The 20,470-nt window shown below is 29.0% G+C and overlaps 1 long non-coding RNA gene across 2 annotated transcripts in view; it reads right to left on the reverse strand.

Moving 5' to 3' along the window:
• Positions 1–1,371: 1,371 nt before the first annotated feature.
• LOC143048905 (uncharacterized) overlaps positions 1,372–20,470 on the reverse strand; it is a 39,306-nt gene continuing 20,207 nt past the window's right edge. For both annotated transcript variants that reach the window (XR_012969936.1, XR_012969937.1), the window contains exons 2-4: positions 15,269–15,676; positions 14,724–14,889; positions 1,372–1,493 (exon numbers count right to left, since the gene is read on the reverse strand). This is a non-coding gene — a long non-coding RNA (uncharacterized LOC143048905). The remainder of the gene's footprint in view (positions 1,494–14,723; positions 14,890–15,268; positions 15,677–20,470) is intronic.

Raw genomic sequence — 20,470 nt, forward strand, 5'->3', positions numbered from 1 at the left:
GTGACATCTAACATAGATAAATCTCTGGACAACTGGTTCTTGGGTTAGAAAAGTACTGTGTGACATCTAACATAGATAAATCTCTGGACAACTGGTTCTTGGGTTAGAAAAGTACTGTGTGACATCTAAAATAGATAAATCTCTGGACAACTGGTTCTTGGGTTAGAAAAGTACTGTGTGACATCTAACATAGATAAATCTCTGGACAACTGGTTCTTGGGTTAGAAAAGTACTGTGTGACATCTAACATAGATAAATCCCTAGACAACTGGTTCTTGTGTTAGAAAAGCACTGTGTGACATCTAACATAGATAAATCTCTGGACAACTGGTTCTTGGGTTAGAAAAGTACTGTGTGACATCTAACATAGATAAATCTCTGGACAACTGGTTCTTGGGTTAGAAAAGTACTGTGTGACATCTAACATAGATAAATCTCTGGACAACTGGTTCTTGGGTTAGAAAAGCATTGTGTGACATCTAACATAGATAAATCTCTGGACAACTGGTTCTTGGGTTAGAAAAGTACTGTGTGACATCTAACATAGATAAATCTCTGGACAACTGGTTCTTGGGTTAGAAAAGTACTGTGTGACATCTAACATAGATAAATCTCTGGACAACTGGTTCTTGGGTTAGAAAAGTACTGTGTGACATCTAACATAGATAAATCTCTGGACAACTGGTTCTTGGGTTAGAAAAGTACTGTGTGACATCTAACATAGATAAATCTCTGGACAACTGGTTCTTGGGTTAGAAAAGTACTGTGTGACATCTAACATAGATAAATCTCTGGACAACTGGTTCTTGGGTTAGAAAAGTACTGTGTGACATCTAACATAGATAAATCTCTGGACAACTGGTTCTTGGGTTAGAAAAGTACTGTGTGACATCTAACATAGATAAATCTCTTGACAACTGGTTCTTGGGTTAGAAAAGTACTGTGTGACATCTAACATAGATAAATCTCTGGACAACTGGTTCTTGGGTTAGAAAAGCACTGTGTGACATCTAACATAGATAAATTGGTTGTGAACACCTGATCACTATAAAATCAGAGAAAGTGGCCATAGAACATTACAGTTATATTACCTTAAGTGTTATCATTCTATATCAGATAGTTTCAAGGAACATAACTTATGTCAATAGAGTGAATTTCTGTATATGATTTAAATTTTCTGTTGGAGTCAGATTTATATTTTGGTCCTTATTGACTTTTATATGATAGTAGTTTTTAGCTCGTATTTGTGATTTACACTTAAGACATAGAATTGAACCCAAGTCACTGAAACAGTATTTTCTTTGTGGTTCAACCTCTCACTAGAGGCCATCAAAGTCGAGTTGATTTTTTGTGTGTGCAAAAGTGGCAATTTTGGTAGAGAACATCTCTTTTTTTAATACTTACAATACACTGCCTGCTAGAAGTCCACACCTTGCAGCCCAAGCTCCACCAAATAACACTGACCTGGTAATAACTGTATCTCTCATTTGCCTCTACAAATAAAAGTAAGCAACTATAGCTAGTTAATAGATATAAAATAATTACCTTGTCCTTTAAGGCTCACATCATATAAAATGAGGTCATTGAATAGAAGTTCCTTTATAAACTTTCAATCGGAAGAAATATCAATAGGATAAAATATTACAGTATTTGTTCATGACAGTAGGAACAGATCCAGCCATTATTAAAAGAGGAGTTTTCCAACCTTGGATAAAAGGAGAGCGGGAGGGTTTCAACTAAATGTAGCCATTTAAATGCATCGTTAAAATAAATGCACCCCCCCTTTTGGATCTACCACTGGACAGAATAGAGCATATGAAATATGTGTTTCCACATGAACTTATAATAGCATTGTTTATTACAACATTCACAGATAAACTTCATAAAGTTTTTTGTTTCAAATATTCCATTAGGGAACATACATGACATATATTACATTATTGTAGTAATAGACCATCATTTAAAAAGTTTCGGCTATTGGCCTTCTTCAGTTTCTATATTTTCCTCCTTAGCTATGTGGTAGACATCATGCTTTTGTTTAACAAGATCTTAACTAGAGCTTTGTTTTAGAGAAACCATGACACTTGTATATAACACAACATGCTTTGTATGCTAAATAATCCACAGCTTCTTAAAACAATTTTCTAATCACTTTATAATCATAAACACACGTTGATACTTTACATTAGATGTCTGTTGTATGGCTGCTTCTGCAAGTGCTGATGGAATTGCAATCAAGAACATTTTCAACTGGATTTATTGATTGATTTTTTTCTTGCTTTATAACATCCAGTGGCAAATATTTCATGCATATCCAGGAATAAGAGACACATGGAATATATTTATATGAGGGGGGGGGGGTCAGAGGGGTCCTGATCCTAAAATCCGGGCTTAAAAACATGAAATCCTGAGGTCCCGAATTTTAAAAAATTAAATCTCGACATCCCGAAATTAAAAAAAAAAAAAAAATCCCAGTTCCCGAAAGGGTCAATCTCAAAATCCTGAGCTTAAATACACCTGATCCTGACGTCCCGAAAAAGGTCCTGCCCCCTTCTTATATGGTTTAAGTTACCTCATTTAACTATACAGACACTGCTCACAAGTAAATAAAACATGAGACAATGTTTTCCTTTTATGTGATATACAGTTAAACTGAAAAACTTATTCATAACCCTTTAGCTACAAACTGGAGAGTAATAATAAAGTTGAAAGTTATTCACAGCTGCAAAGTTTTTGGCATGTCTTCATTGTAAGCTGCCATCTACTTCTTCAAACTTTGAAACATAAATTATCTCTTTATGAAAAATAATAGTAATAATACCAAAAGGGAAATACCATTGTTACTGCAATTCTTCAACTAATTTGTCTCTATCTTTATCAACAGAAAGCATCAACTTTTGATATATGACATTTCCAGATTGACACATTAGAGAAAAAAACAGAAAATATTCAATAAAAGTCATAAAACTTGCTGCATTTGCTCAGATAAGTGATTTTAAATATATACTTAGGGGATAGCTCAAAATACCCTTTATAAACAATGAACATATGGGCAGATAAACAATGAACATTCTGTATAGTACATAATGACATAAGTATGAACATTCTGTATAGTACATAATGACATAAGTATGAACATTCTGTATAGTACATAATGACATAAGTATGAACATTCTGTATAGTACATAATGACATAAGTATGAACATTCTGTATAGTACATAATGACATAAGTATGAACATTCTGTATAGTACATAATGACATAAGTATGAACATTCTGTATAGTACATAATGACATAAGAATGAACATTCTGTATAGTACATAATGACATAAGTATGAACATTCTGTATAGTACATAATGACATAAGTATGAACATTCTGTATAGTACATAATGACATAAGTATGAACATTCTGTATAGTACATAATGACATAAGTATGAACATTCTGTATAGTACATAATGTAGTACATAATGACATAAGTATGAACATTCTGTATAGTACATAATGACATAAGTATGAACATTCTGTATAGTACATAATGACATAAGTATGAACATTCTGTATAGTACATAATGACATAAGTATGAACATTCTGTATAGTACATAATGACATAAGAATGAACATTCTGTATAGTACATAATGACATAAGTATGAACATTCTGTATAGTACATAATGACATAAGAATGAACATTCTGTATAGTACATAATGACATAAGTATGAACATTCTGTATAGTACATAATGACATAAGTATGAACATTCTGTATAGTACATAATGACATAAGAATGAACATTCTGTATAGTACATAATGACATAAGTATGAACATTCTGTATAGTACATAATGACATAAGTATGAACATTCTGTATAGTACATAATGTAGTACATAATGACATAAGTATGAACATTCTGTATAGTACATAATGACATAAGTATGAACATTCTGTATAGTACATAATGACATAAGTATGAACATTCTGTATAGTACATAATGACATAAGTATGAACATTCTGTATAGTACATAATGACATAAGAATGAACATTCTGTATAGTACATAATGACATAAGTATGAACATTCTGTATAGTACATAATGACATAAGTATGAACATTCTGTATAGTACATAATGACATAAGTATGAACATTCTGTATAGTACATAATGACATAAGTATGAACATTCTGTATAGTACATAATGACATAAGAATGAACATTCTGTGTGGTACATAATGACATAAGTATGAACATTCTGTATAGTACATAATGACATAAGTATGAACATTCTGTATAGTACATAATGACATAAGTATGAACATTCTGTATAGTACATAATGACATAAGTATAAACATTCTGTATAGTACATAATGACATAAGAATGAACATTCTGTATAGTACATAATGACATAAGTATGAACATTCTGTATAGTACATAATGTAGTACATAATGACATAAGAATGAACATTCTGTATAGTACATAATGACATAAGTATGAACATTCTGTATAGTACATAATGACATAAGTATGAACATTCTGTATAGTACATAATGTAGTACATAATGACATAAGTATGAACATTCTGTATAGTACATAATGACATAAGTATGAACATTCTGTATAGTACATAATGACATAAGTATGAACATTCTGTATAGTACATAATGACATAAGTATGAACATTCTGTATAGTACATAATGACATAAGAATGAACATTCTGTATAGTACATAATGACATAAGTATGAACATTCTGTATAGTACATAATGACATAAGTATGAACATTCTGTATAGTACATAATGACATAAGTATGAACATTCTGTATAGTACATAATGACATAAGTATGAACATTCTGTATAGTACATAATGTAGTACATAATGACATAAGTATGAACATTCTGTATAGTACATAATGACATAAGTATGAACATTCTGTATAGTACATAATGACATAAGTATGAACATTCTGTATAGTACATAATGACATAAGTATGAACATTCTGTATAGTACATAATGACATAAGAATGAACATTCTGTATAGTACATAATGACATAAGTATGAACATTCTGTATAGTACATAATGACATAAGAATGAACATTCTGTATAGTACATAATGACATAAGTATGAACATTCTGTATAGTACATAATGACATAAGTATGAACATTCTGTATAGTACATAATGACATAAGAATGAACATTCTGTATAGTACATAATGACATAAGTATGAACATTCTGTATAGTACATAATGACATAAGTATGAACATTCTGTATAGTACATAATGTAGTACATAATGACATAAGTATGAACATTCTGTATAGTACATAATGACATAAGTATGAACATTCTGTATAGTACATAATGACATAAGAATGAACATTCTGTATAGTACATAATGACATAAGTATGAACATTCTGTATAGTACATAATGACATAAGTATGAACATTCTGTATAGTACATAATGACATAAGTATGAACATTCTGTATAGTACATAATGACATAAGTATGAACATTCTGTATAGTACATAATGACATAAGTATGAACATTCTGTATAGTACATAATGACATAAGAATGAACATTCTGTATAGTACATAATGACATAAGAATGAACATTCTGTATAGTACATAATGACATAAGAATGAACATTCTGTATAGTACATAATGACATAAGTATGAACATTCTGTATAGTACATAATGTAGTACATAATGACATAAGTATGAACATTCTGTATAGTACATAATGACATAAGTATGAACATTCTGTATAGTACATAATGACATAAGTATGAACATTCTGTATAGTACATAATGACATAAGTATGAACATTCTGTATAGTACATAATGACATAAGTATGAACATTCTGTATAGTACATAATGACATAAGTATGAACATTCTGTATAGTACATAATGACATAAGTATGAACATTCTGTATAGTACATAATGACATAAGTATGAACATTCTGTATAGTACATAATGACATAAGAATGAACATTCTGTATAGTACATAATGACATAAGTATGAACATTCTGTATAGTACATAATGACATAAGAATGAACATTCTGTATAGTACATAATGACATAAGAATGAACATTCTGTATAGTACATAATGACATAAGAATGAACATTCTGTATAGTACATAATGACATAAGTATGAACATTCTGTATAGTACATAATGTAGTACATAATGACATAAGTATGAACATTCTGTATAGTACATAATGACATAAGTATGAACATTCTGTATAGTACATAATGACATAAGTATGAACATTCTGTATAGTACATAATGACATAAGTATGAACATTCTGTATAGTACATAATGACATAAGTATGAACATTCTGTATAGTACATAATGACATAAGAATGAACATTCTGTATAGTACATAATGACATAAGTATGAACATTCTGTATAGTACATAATGACATAAGAATGAACATTCTGTATAGTACATAATGACATAAGAATGAACATTCTGTATAGTACATAATGACATAAGTATGAACATTCTGTATAGTACATAATGACATAAGTATGAACATTCTGTATAGTACATAATGACATAAGAATGAACATTCTGTATAGTACATAGTGACATAAGTATGAACATTCTGTATAGTACATAATGACATAAGTATGAACATTCTGTATAGTACATAATGACATAAGTATGAACATTCTGTATAGTACATAATGACATAAGTATGAACATTCTGTATAGTACATAATGTAGTACATAATGACATAAGTATGAACATTCTGTATAGTACATAATGACATAAGTATGAACATTCTGTATAGTACATAATGACATAAGTATGAACATTCTGTATAGTACATAATGACATAAGTATGAACATTCTGTATAGTACATAATGACATAAGAATGAACATTCTGTATAGTACATAATGACATAAGTATGAACATTCTGTATAGTACATAATGACATAAGTATGAACATTCTGTATAGTACATAATGACATAAGTATGAACATTCTGTATAGTACATAATGACATAAGAATGAACATTCTGTATAGTACATAATGACATAAGTATGAACATTCTGTATAGTACATAATGACATAAGTATGAACATTCTGTATAGTACATAATGACATAAGTATGAACATTCTGTATAGTACATAATGACATAAGTATAAACATTCTGTATAGTACATAATGACATAAGAATGAACATTCTGTATAGTACATAATGACATAAGTATGAACATTCTGTATAGTACATAATGTAGTACATAATGACATAAGAATGAACATTCTGTATAGTACATAATGACATAAGTATGAACATTCTGTATAGTACATAATGACATAAGTATGAACATTCTGTATAGTACATAATGTAGTACATAATGACATAAGTATGAACATTCTGTATAGTACATAATGACATAAGTATGAACATTCTGTATAGTACATAATGACATAAGTATGAACATTCTGTATAGTACATAATGACATAAGTATGAACATTCTGTATAGTACATAATGACATAAGTATGAACATTCTGTATAGTACATAATGACATAAGTATGAACATTCTGTATAGTACATAATGATATAAGAATGAACATTCTGTATAGTACATAATGACATAAGAATGAACATTCTGTATAGTACATAATGACATAAGAATGAACATTCTGTATAGTACATAATGACATAAGTATGAACATTCTGTATAGTACATAATGTAGTACATAATGACATAAGTATGAACATTCTGTATAGTACATAATGACATAAGTATGAACATTCTGTATAGTACATAATGACATAAGTATGAACATTCTGTATAGTACATAATGACATAAGTATGAACATTCTGTATAGTACATAATGACATAAGTATGAACATTCTGTATAGTACATAATGACATAAGTATGAACATTCTGTATAGTACATAATGACATAAGTATGAACATTCTGTATAGTACATAATGACATAAGTATGAACATTCTGTATAGTACATAATGACATAAGTATGAACATTCTGTATAGTACATAATGACATAAGAATGAACATTCTGTATAGTACATAATGACATAAGTATGAACATTCTGTATAGTACATAATGACATAAGAATGAACATTCTGTATAGTACATAATGACATAAGAATGAACATTCTGTATAGTACATAATGACATAAGAATGAACATTCTGTATAGTACATAATGACATAAGTATGAACATTCTGTATAGTACATAATGTAGTACATAATGACATAAGTATGAACATTCTGTATAGTACATAATGACATAAGTATGAACATTCTGTATAGTACATAATGACATAAGTATGAACATTCTGTATAGTACATAATGACATAAGTATGAACATTCTGTATAGTACATAATGACATAAGTATGAACATTCTGTATAGTACATAATGACATAAGTATGAACATTCTGTATAGTACATAATGACATAAGAATGAACATTCTGTATAGTACATAATGACATAAGTATGAACATTCTGTATAGTACATAATGACATAAGAATGAACATTCTGTATAGTACATAATGACATAAGAATGAACATTCTGTATAGTACATAATGACATAAGAATGAACATTCTGTATAGTACATAATGACATAAGTATGAACATTCTGTATAGTACATAATGTAGTACATAATGACATAAGTATGAACATTCTGTATAGTACATAATGTAGTACATAATGACATAAGTATGAACATTCTGTATAGTACATAATGACATAAGTATGAACATTCTGTATAGTACATAATGACATAAGTATGAACATTCTGTATAGTACATAATGACATAAGTATGAACATTCTGTATAGTACATAATGACATAAGTATGAACATTCTGTATAGTACATAATGACATAAGAATGAACATTCTGTATAGTACATAATGACATAAGTATGAACATTCTGTATAGTACATAATGACATAAGTATGAACATTCTGTATAGTACATAATGACATAAGTATGAACATTCTGTATAGTACATAATGTAGTACATAATGACGAACATTCTGTATAGTACATAATGTAGTACATAATGACATAAGTATGAACATTCTGTATAGTACATAATGACATAAGTATGAACATTCTGTATAGTACATAATGTAGTACATAATGACATAAGAATGAACATTCTGTATAGTACATAATGACATAAGAATGAACATTCTGTATAGTACATAATGACATAAGTATGAACATTCTGTATAGTACATAATGACATAAGTATGAACATTCTGTATAGTACATAATGACATAAGTATGAACATTCTGTATAGTACATAATGACATAAGTATGAACATTCTGTATAGTACATAATGACATAAGTATAACATTCTGTATAGTACATAATGACATAAGTATGAACATTCTGTATAGTACATAGTGACATAAGTATGAACATTCTGTATAGTACATAATGACATAAGAATGAACATTCTGTATAGTACATAATGACATAAGTATGAACATTCTGTATAGTACATAATGACATAAGAATGAACATTCTGTATAGTACATAATGACATAAGTATGAACATTCTGTATAGTACATAATGACATAAGTATGAACATTCTGTATAGTACATAATGACATAAGTATGAACATTCTGTATAGTACATAATGACATAAGTATGAACATTCTGTATAGTACATAATGACATAAGAATGAACATTCTGTATAGTACATAATGACATAAGTATGAACATTCTGTATAGTACATAATGACATAAGTATGAACATTCTGTAAAGTACATAATGACATAAGTATGAACATTCTGTATAGTACATAATGACATAAGAATGAACATTCTGTATAGTACATAATGACATAAGAATGAACATTCTGTATAGTACATAATGACATAAGAATGAACATTCTGTATAGTACATAATGACATAAGTATGAACATTCTGTATAGTACATAATGACATAAGTATGAACATTCTGTATAGTACATAATGTAGTACATAATGACATAAGAATGAACATTCTGTATAGTACATAATGACATAAGTATGAACATTCTGTATAGTACATAATGACATAAGTATGAACATTCTGTATAGTACATAATGACATAAGTATGAACATTCTGTATAGTACATAATGTAGTACATAATGACATAAGAATGAACATTCTGTATAGTACATAATGACATAAGTATGAACATTCTGTATAGTACATAATGACATAAGTATGAACATTCTGTATAGTACATAATGACATAAGTATGAACATTCTGTATAGTACATAATGACATAAGTATGAACATTCTGTATAGTACATAATGACATAAGTATGAACATTCTGTATAGTACATAATGACATAAGTATGAACATTCTGTATAGTACATAATGACATAAGTATGAACATTCTGTATAGTACATAATGACATAAGAATGAACATTCTGTATAGTACATAATGACATAAGTATGAACATTCTGTATAGTACATAATGACATAAGAATGAACATTCTGTATAGTACATAATGACATAAGAATGAACATTCTGTATAGTACATAATGACATAAGAATGAACATTCTGTATAGTACATAATGACATAAGTATGAACATTCTGTATAGTACATAATGTAGTACATAATGACATAAGTATGAACATTCTGTATAGTACATAATGACATAAGTATGAACATTCTGTATAGTACATAATGACATAAGTATGAACATTCTGTATAGTACATAATGACATAAGTATGAACATTCTGTATAGTACATAATGACATAAGTATGAACATTCTGTATAGTACATAATGACATAAGTATGAACATTCTGTATAGTACATAATGACATAAGAATGAACATTCTGTATAGTACATAATGACATAAGTATGAACATTCTGTATAGTACATAATGACATAAGAATGAACATTCTGTATAGTACATAATGACATAAGAATGAACATTCTGTATAGTACATAATGACATAAGAATGAACATTCTGTATAGTACATAATGACATAAGTATGAACATTCTGTATAGTACATAATGTAGTACATAATGACATAAGTATGAACATTCTGTATAGTACATAATGTAGTACATAATGACATAAGTATGAACATTCTGTATAGTACATAATGACATAAGTATGAACATTCTGTATAGTACATAATGACATAAGTATGAACATTCTGTATAGTACATAATGACATAAGTATGAACATTCTGTATAGTACATAATGACATAAGTATGAACATTCTGTATAGTACATAATGACATAAGAATGAACATTCTGTATAGTACATAATGACATAAGTATGAACATTCTGTATAGTACATAATGACATAAGTATGAACATTCTGTATAGTACATAATGACATAAGTATGAACATTCTGTATAGTACATAATGTAGTACATAATGACGAACATTCTGTATAGTACATAATGTAGTACATAATGACATAAGTATGAACATTCTGTATAGTACATAATGACATAAGTATGAACATTCTGTATAGTACATAATGTAGTACATAATGACATAAGAATGAACATTCTGTATAGTACATAATGACATAAGAATGAACATTCTGTATAGTACATAATGACATAAGTATGAACATTCTGTATAGTACATAATGACATAAGTATGAACATTCTGTATAGTACATAATGACATAAGTATGAACATTCTGTATAGTACATAATGACATAAGTATGAACATTCTGTATAGTACATAATGACATAAGTATAACATTCTGTATAGTACATAATGACATAAGTATGAACATTCTGTATAGTACATAGTGACATAAGTATGAACATTCTGTATAGTACATAATGACATAAGAATGAACATTCTGTATAGTACATAATGACATAAGTATGAACATTCTGTATAGTACATAATGACATAAGAATGAACATTCTGTATAGTACATAATGACATAAGTATGAACATTCTGTATAGTACATAATGACATAAGTATGAACATTCTGTATAGTACATAATGACATAAGTATGAACATTCTGTATAGTACATAATGACATAAGTATGAACATTCTGTATAGTACATAATGACATAAGAATGAACATTCTGTATAGTACATAATGACATAAGTATGAACATTCTGTATAGTACATAATGACATAAGTATGAACATTCTGTAAAGTACATAATGACATAAGTATGAACATTCTGTATAGTACATAATGACATAAGAATGAACATTCTGTATAGTACATAATGACATAAGAATGAACATTCTGTATAGTACATAATGACATAAGAATGAACATTCTGTATAGTACATAATGACATAAGTATGAACATTCTGTATAGTACATAATGACATAAGTATGAACATTCTGTATAGTACATAATGACATAAGTATGAACATTCTGTATAGTACATAATGACATAAGTATGAACATTCTGTATAGTACATAATGTAGTACATAATGACATAAGAATGAACATTCTGTATAGTACATAATGACATAAGTATGAACATTCTGTATAGTACATAATGACATAAGTATGAACATTCTGTATAGTACATAATGACATAAGTATGAACATTCTGTATAGTACATAATGTAGTACATAATGACATAAGAATGAACATTCTGTATAGTACATAATGTAGTACATAATGACATAAGAATGAACATTCTGTATAGTACATAATGACATAAGAATGAACATTCTGTATAGTACATAATGTAGTACATAATGACATAAGAATGAACATTCTGTATAGTACATAATGACATAAGAATGAACATTCTGTATAGTACATAATGACATAAGTATGAACATTCTGTATAGTACATAATGACATAAGTATGAACATTCTGTATAGTACATAATGACATAAGTATGAACATTCTGTATAGTACATAATGACATAAGTATGAACATTCTGTATAGTACATAATGACATAAGTATGAACATTCTGTATAGTACATAATGACATAAGTATGAACATTCTGTATAGTACATAATGACATAAGAATGAACATTCTGTATAGTACATAATGACATAAGTATGAACATTCTGTATAGTACATAATGACATAAGTATGAACATTCTGTATAGTACATAATGACATAAGTATGAACATTCTGTATAGTACATAATGACATAAGAATGAACATTCTGTATAGTACATAATGACATAAGTATGAACATTCTGTATAATACATAATGTAGTACATAATGACATAAGAATGAACATTCTGTATAGTACATAATGACATAAGTATGAACATTCTGTATAGTACATAATGACATAAGTATGAACATTCTGTATAGTACATAATGACATAAGAATGAACATTCTGTATAGTACATAATGACATAAGAATGAACATTCTGTATAGTACATAGTGACATAAGTATGAACATTCTGTATAGTACATAGTGACATAAGTATGAACATTCTGTATAGTACATAATGACATAAGTATGAACATTCTGTATAGTACATAATGACATAAGTATGAACATTCTGTATAGTACATAATGACATAAGTATAACATTCTGTATAGTACATAATGACATAAGTATGAACATTCTGTATAGTACATAATGACATAAGTATGAACATTCTGTATAGTACATAATGACATAAGTATGAACATTCTGTATAGTACATAATGACATAAGTATGAACATTCTGTATAGTACATAATGACATAAGTATGAACATTCTGTATAGTACATAATGTAGTACATAATGACATAAGAATGAACATTCTGTATAGTACATAATGACATAAGTATGAACATTCTGTATAGTACATAATGACATAAGTATGAACATTCTGTATAGTACATAATGTAGTACATAATGACATAAGTATGAACATTCTGTATAGTACATAATGACATAAGTATGAACATTCTGTATAGTACATAATGACATAAGTATGAACATTCTGTATAGTACATAATGACATAAGTATGAACATTCTGTATAGTACATAATGACATAAGTATGAACATTCTGTATAGTACATAATGACATAAGTATGAACATTCTGTATAGTACATAATGACATAAGTATGAACATTCTGTATAGTACATAATGACATAAGTATGAACATTCTGTATAGTACATAATGACATAAGAATGAACATTCTGTGTAGTACATAATGACATAAGAATGAACATTCTGTATAGTACATAATGACATAAGTATGAACATTCTGTATAGTACATAATGACATAAGAATGAACATTCTGTATAGTACATAATGACATAAGAATGAACATTCTGTATAGTACATAATGACATAAGTATGAACATTCTGTATAGTACATAATGACATAAGTATGAACATTCTGTATAGTACATAATGACATAAGTATGAACATTCTGTATAGTACATAATGACATAAGTATAACATTCTGTATAGTACATAGTGACATAAGTATGTAAATTATGGAATCAAGGTCGGAAAGTGGCTTGTAAGCTGGACAATGGTATTGTAAAATTGACTGAATCATTTTCCAAAAAACTGAACAACAAATCACTGATAAAGATCCTAGAAAAGAGCTGTTCAGATCTTCTACTCTCTAAATTACCCTATCTGCCCCTTATAGGGGAAAATCATTTGATAAAATTAACCAATCATTTATTGCCTCATTAAAGTGTAGTCTTACTTACTCCTGCTGAGAAGCCAGAAAAGTATACAGCACTCTTGCTTTTCCTTATAAATTCTCTCTTCTCATTCATAAGTTTTAATAAAAACATTCCAAGGTATGCGATAGCAGTCATTTTTACTGTATTATCCCAAATAAATGCCAATTCATCTGACCTTTCATTCAATTCACTGGAAAACAAATATGTTAAAGACAAATATTACGTATAGTAGACTCATACAATACTGTTTTTATAGATTTTTTTTTTTACTAAAGAGTATAATAATACATACACATGTAGTACAAAATGTACATGTTTTGGTACAATTTTGAAACTTAAAATGAAGAAGAAAATTGAACTCAGATGTTGACCTTTTAAAAGGGTAGGAAATTTAACCTGATATACATTCCATAATATACCTACCAATAATATTAGACACCTTTCATATGTATCTCAAAACAAAAAAATACTTCATTTTAAGAAAGAATATCAATATAAATATGTGTATATGATACACTGTATCATACATTATAAATTCATGTCACCCCTAAAAAAACACAAATACTCACTTTTTCTTAATCATCCTTCGAAGTCTATCTTTTCCTGATTCTTCTGATATAAAGTTATCAATTTCACTGTCAGTAACTTCATATTGACTAGCTATTTTTTTTACTTCCTCAATCTGACTTTTTGTTAAGTGTGTAGCATGTACAACTGGAAGCAACTGAAATGTTTGCACTTTTCTTAATGCTTCATATAATCCTTCAAAAACAGTTTCTTTCTTATTTTGTTTTTTTAATAATTGAGTCAGCATTTCTTTATCTGGTGTAAATCTTGGTATATGAAATAAATGCTTTGTCTGTTTATATATCAAGTGCTGACTGGTAAAATTAGGGTTTGCTTCCATTTTGACTTTATTGCATAACATTCTGATTTCCTTTTTGCAGAAAGTTGATACAGGAAGGTCTTTTCAAAACCTGAAAGTATATCCACAAAAAGTAATTGCATCTTTTTTATAGACTGTACATGTGTAATCAGGTTTATAAAAAAAAAAAAATTTATGAACCTTTTTTTTTAATTTCTGTACTTTGCAATGATAGAATAATGCAACCAAAACTTCAAATATAAAAAAAATATTTGACAAATTACCACAAAACACATTAATTCATGAATGTGCATAAAGCATGATTAATTAAAGGAAATAAGGTAAACAAGAGTTCACACACTGAAATGCCTCGATTTCTTTACTAACCATTGATATTATGTTGATAGTCCTTAATAAAAAGCTTTACTACAACTTTCACATTAACTTAACATGATCCAAGAAAATGAGGTCAAGGTCAGATAAACCATTTGAGAAATATATGTTTACCTTACAATCATTCAATACACTAAATATAGTTGACCTATTGCCTATAGTTTCTAAGAAACAGACTTAACCAAGGAAACTAAACATTTACCAATGAATCATAAATATGAGGTCAAGGTCAGATGAACCATGTCAGGCAGACATGTTCACCTTACAATCACTGCATTAAGGTAGATGGGGTGTCTAAATTATAATCCATAGAATCTTTTAATAATTTGCCAAAATGTAGTTCATATCCTGCTTGTTTAAAAACATTAATAAAAAGAATGGGTCACCGGACTTATTTTCACGCTACAGGTTGTTCAAAATTGTCAAGATTTTGTATAGATTATGCATGGAAAACCCATTTTTCTGCCATAAAAAACAAACCACACCATATAATTTTGAGATAAAATACGAGAAGATAGCTTCAATATTATGCTTTCAGATAAGAAAAAGAAAAAATGGGGTCACCGGACTCGTTTTCTTGCTACATGTGAAAATGGGTAAATTCCTAACACATTCTATTGTAAAAGTAACACAATCTGGATTATCTGCCCTAGCATTTGAGTTGCCTGTTCTTATTTGACAAAGTTGGAAAAAAATGAATCAAACAAAAGAATTCTTATTTTTGTAAAATACAATCATAAATATGATCAAACATGGCATTTTCTATATTATAATGAAAATTCTTACACATGAATTACCTACTACTATAAAAATTTGCACATTTAATCAAAGATCTAGACCTTGTTTTCTATTATTTCAAAATCCAAGATGGAGGAAGACACCCTATCTACCTTAAATGTAGACCAAAACACAAAAACTTAACTATAACCACTCAACCATGAAAATGAGATCAAGGTCAGATGACACCTGCCAGTTCGACATATACACCTTACAATACTTCCATACACCAAATATACTAAACCTACTGCTTATAGTATCTGAGATATGGACTTGACCACCAAAACTTAACCTTGTTCACTGATCCATGAAATGAGGTCAAGGTCAAGTGAAAACTGTCTGACAGGCATAAGGACCTTGCAGGGTATGCACATACCTATTACTCATAATAAGGAAGAAATTAACATTACAAAAAAAAAAAAAAATCCCAAGCAGTAACTGAACCATGAAAATGAGGTCAAGGACAATGGACATGTGAAAAACAGAAACTTTGTAACATAAGGCATCTATATACAAAGTATGAAGCATCCTCATCTTCCCCCTTCTAAAATAGAAAGCTTTTAAGAAGTTAGTGAATGCTGCTGCTGGATCACTATCCCTATGGATCACTATCCCAATGTCAAGCGTTGAAGGCTCAACAAAAATGGAAAGAACTATATATCTTTTTCTACCCATTTTTAATTTGTTTGATGCAATGATATCCACAACATCTAGACAACAACCATTGTTGTATGATGTCAGAGGAGTGAAATCATCTGTTTTTATTTTGCTTAAAAAAAGTCATTGTCTTTCATTGTAAAAAATGTAATAATTTAATGCATTAGTAATAGTATCAGGGATCACAATGAAAAAACACAGTAGCAGATTGTTAGACTTCAATTGCCATGAAAAACCTCCTATTATAATTAAACCATGTAAAATTTACTTTTGACATTATGAAAACATGAGTCAATCAACCTTTTAAAAATGATATAAAACTAATTTAACTAATTTAACTAGTTTAACTAAAGATCTAATGGAAAATATTTTCCACTATTTGTATGTGACATTTATAGTTATTAACAGGTTATTATTTCACCTTCTAATCATTTTTAATTATGGAATTTGCATTATCTCTTGTGCTTGAAATTTTCAATAAATTCCATGGCTATTCTTTTTATAATTTATTTAAGGAGTAAATAACACTTTTGATACAATTTATTTGGTATAGATAGTGTTGTGCGCCGCACAGTGTTCTATAGAAATTGTGCTATCTTCTTTGTAATAGAAATAAAAGTTTAGTTAGTTGAAAAAGAAATAAATTTATCCTGAATTAACTTGCTAAACTGGGCCTATATACATGACAACATAGTAGTAGTGTAATGATAGGTCCATCTATCACTTTTTGGACCTTTTGGATTATAGCTCTTCATCTTTTATATAAGCTTTGGATTTCAAATATTTTGGCCACGAGCATCACTGAAGAGACATGTATTGTCGAAATGCGCATCTGGTGCAACAAAATTAGTACCGTTGATTTTATCACAATATCTCAGTGTTGGAATGATTCTGTAATCTCTATACTTTTAATATATACTCAGTCTGGTTCTGAGTTTAGTGTCAAATATATCCCGACCGTTGATTCAATCAACTTGTGGGGAATATGTCAAAGAGACAGCTAATAGATTGAAAAACTGACTCATTTTATTATTTCTTCAAATTCCGTAAGGTGTAAAAAGAATAAATGCACTCCAATCTTTCAATGATTTAAAGTATATATGCATTATCTAATTAATCAAGACATACTTATATTGTGTATATCAACATAATATTTCTACCATTTGTTTTATATTATATTAATTAACGAAAAAATCTTAATTACATTCAACATGAAATATCAGGGGAAGTAATCCATGCTTTCTCGTTTTTTATATATATAGATTAGACAGCTGTTGGTTATCCCGTTTGAATGGTTTTGATCCGTAATTAAGGGGCCCTTTATAGCATGCTGTTCGATGTGAGCCAATGCTCCGTATTGAAGACCGTACTATGACATATACATAATGGTTAACTTTCATAAAAATAACTTGGATTGAGAGTTGTCTCATTCAGTCATTGGCACGCATACCACAATCTTCTTATATCAATTTAGTTTTGGCATTTTGTCTACTTTGCTTTTTATTAATATCATCATGAGTAGTGACAAGATAATTTACAGGTTTGTTTTTTTCATAAAAAATATACAACAAAGAAGCCTTATATTAGGGAGCTACCATTTGATTTTATGGGGGGGGGGGGCTAGATGTTAGAAAAAAAAAGGCAGGACAGGAGTTGATTAAAAAAAAAAAGACAGGATGACAATTTATGCAAAAAAAAGGCCCGGATAAACTAAAGAAAAAAAAAGACAGGACAGCATTTTTCATCCTAGCCCCCCTAATATTCAAGTGGTAGCCTCCTTATTCATCTGTTTCAGTGATAATTTTCATTTACAGTAATTTAATAATTTACTAAAAAAAAAAAGACATGCAACCATCAAACTGATGTAGAGTTTACTGCTACATAATTTTGAACATAGATTGATCACTTGTTTTTCTATGATGTGCTAGTGCTTACAAAAAATCCTGAATAAAATTGAGAATGGAAATGGGGAATGTGTCAAAGAGACAACAACCCGACAAAATAAAAAACAACAGCAGAGGGTCACCAACAGGTCTTCAATGTAGCGAGAAATTCCCGCACCCGGAGGCGTCCCTCAGCTGGCCCCTAAACAAATATATACTAGTCCAGTGATAATGAACGCCATACTAATTTCCAAATTGTACACAAGAAACTAAAATTAAAATAATACAAGACTAACAAAGGCCAGAGGCTCCTGACTTGGGACAGGCGCAAAAATGCGGCGGGGTTAAACATGTTTGTGAGATTTCAACCCTCCCCCTATACCTCTAACCAATGTAGAAAAGTAAACGCATAACAATACACACATTAAAATTCAGTTCAAGAGAAGTCCGAGTCTGATGTCAGAAGATGTAACCAAAGAAAATAAACAAAATGACAATAATACATAAATAACAACATTTTTATTACCAAAAAATCTCGTGCTGAGTCACTAAAATGGAGCTCACCCTAGAAGGTGTACTTGAATTGGTCCATATTTATATTTGCTTTAACCAATATCTAAATTTATAAACTTGTTTAAAGGAAATCATTGCTAACAATGCATGCAATAATCCTCTATCAAGTACCGAATTGCCAATTATGAGAATAAAGTGGAAAGACTGTGGATAAACACAAGTTTCAGTTTCTTGTACAATACTTGAATTGTTTGTGCCATTTTAACTAAAATCATTCTAACAATCAAAAGTATCCTTTATTTCCTGGTTTAACCTTAATATTATAGAGTTTAATTTTAGCATGACATGCAAAGCTGTGTAAATTTATGATAAGGCCAAACAAAATAAATTGCTTCGCTGAGCGCAGCTAGATATGACTGCAGTGGTCCAACCCTGACAATTGGGGCAAACATGGACAAAATATTCCCGCTTGAAACAGGTCTGAATTTGGATTGTTATTAAATGTTTGACACAGAAAAGGTTTCTGACAGAGAATAACTGTAGTCAAAGTACTCAGAATTGGTTATATGATTTGAATTTATATATTTTTTGCTTTTGTTCAATACACTATGCTGTTGCGAATTGAATCCCCCCCCTTTTTTTGCTTTTGTGCAATACACTATGCTGTTGCCAATTGACCACCC

This window comes from Mytilus galloprovincialis, chromosome 1, assembly GCF_965363235.1.
Source record: "Mytilus galloprovincialis chromosome 1, xbMytGall1.hap1.1, whole genome shotgun sequence".
Lineage (NCBI taxonomy): Eukaryota > Metazoa > Mollusca > Bivalvia > Mytilida > Mytilidae > Mytilus > Mytilus galloprovincialis.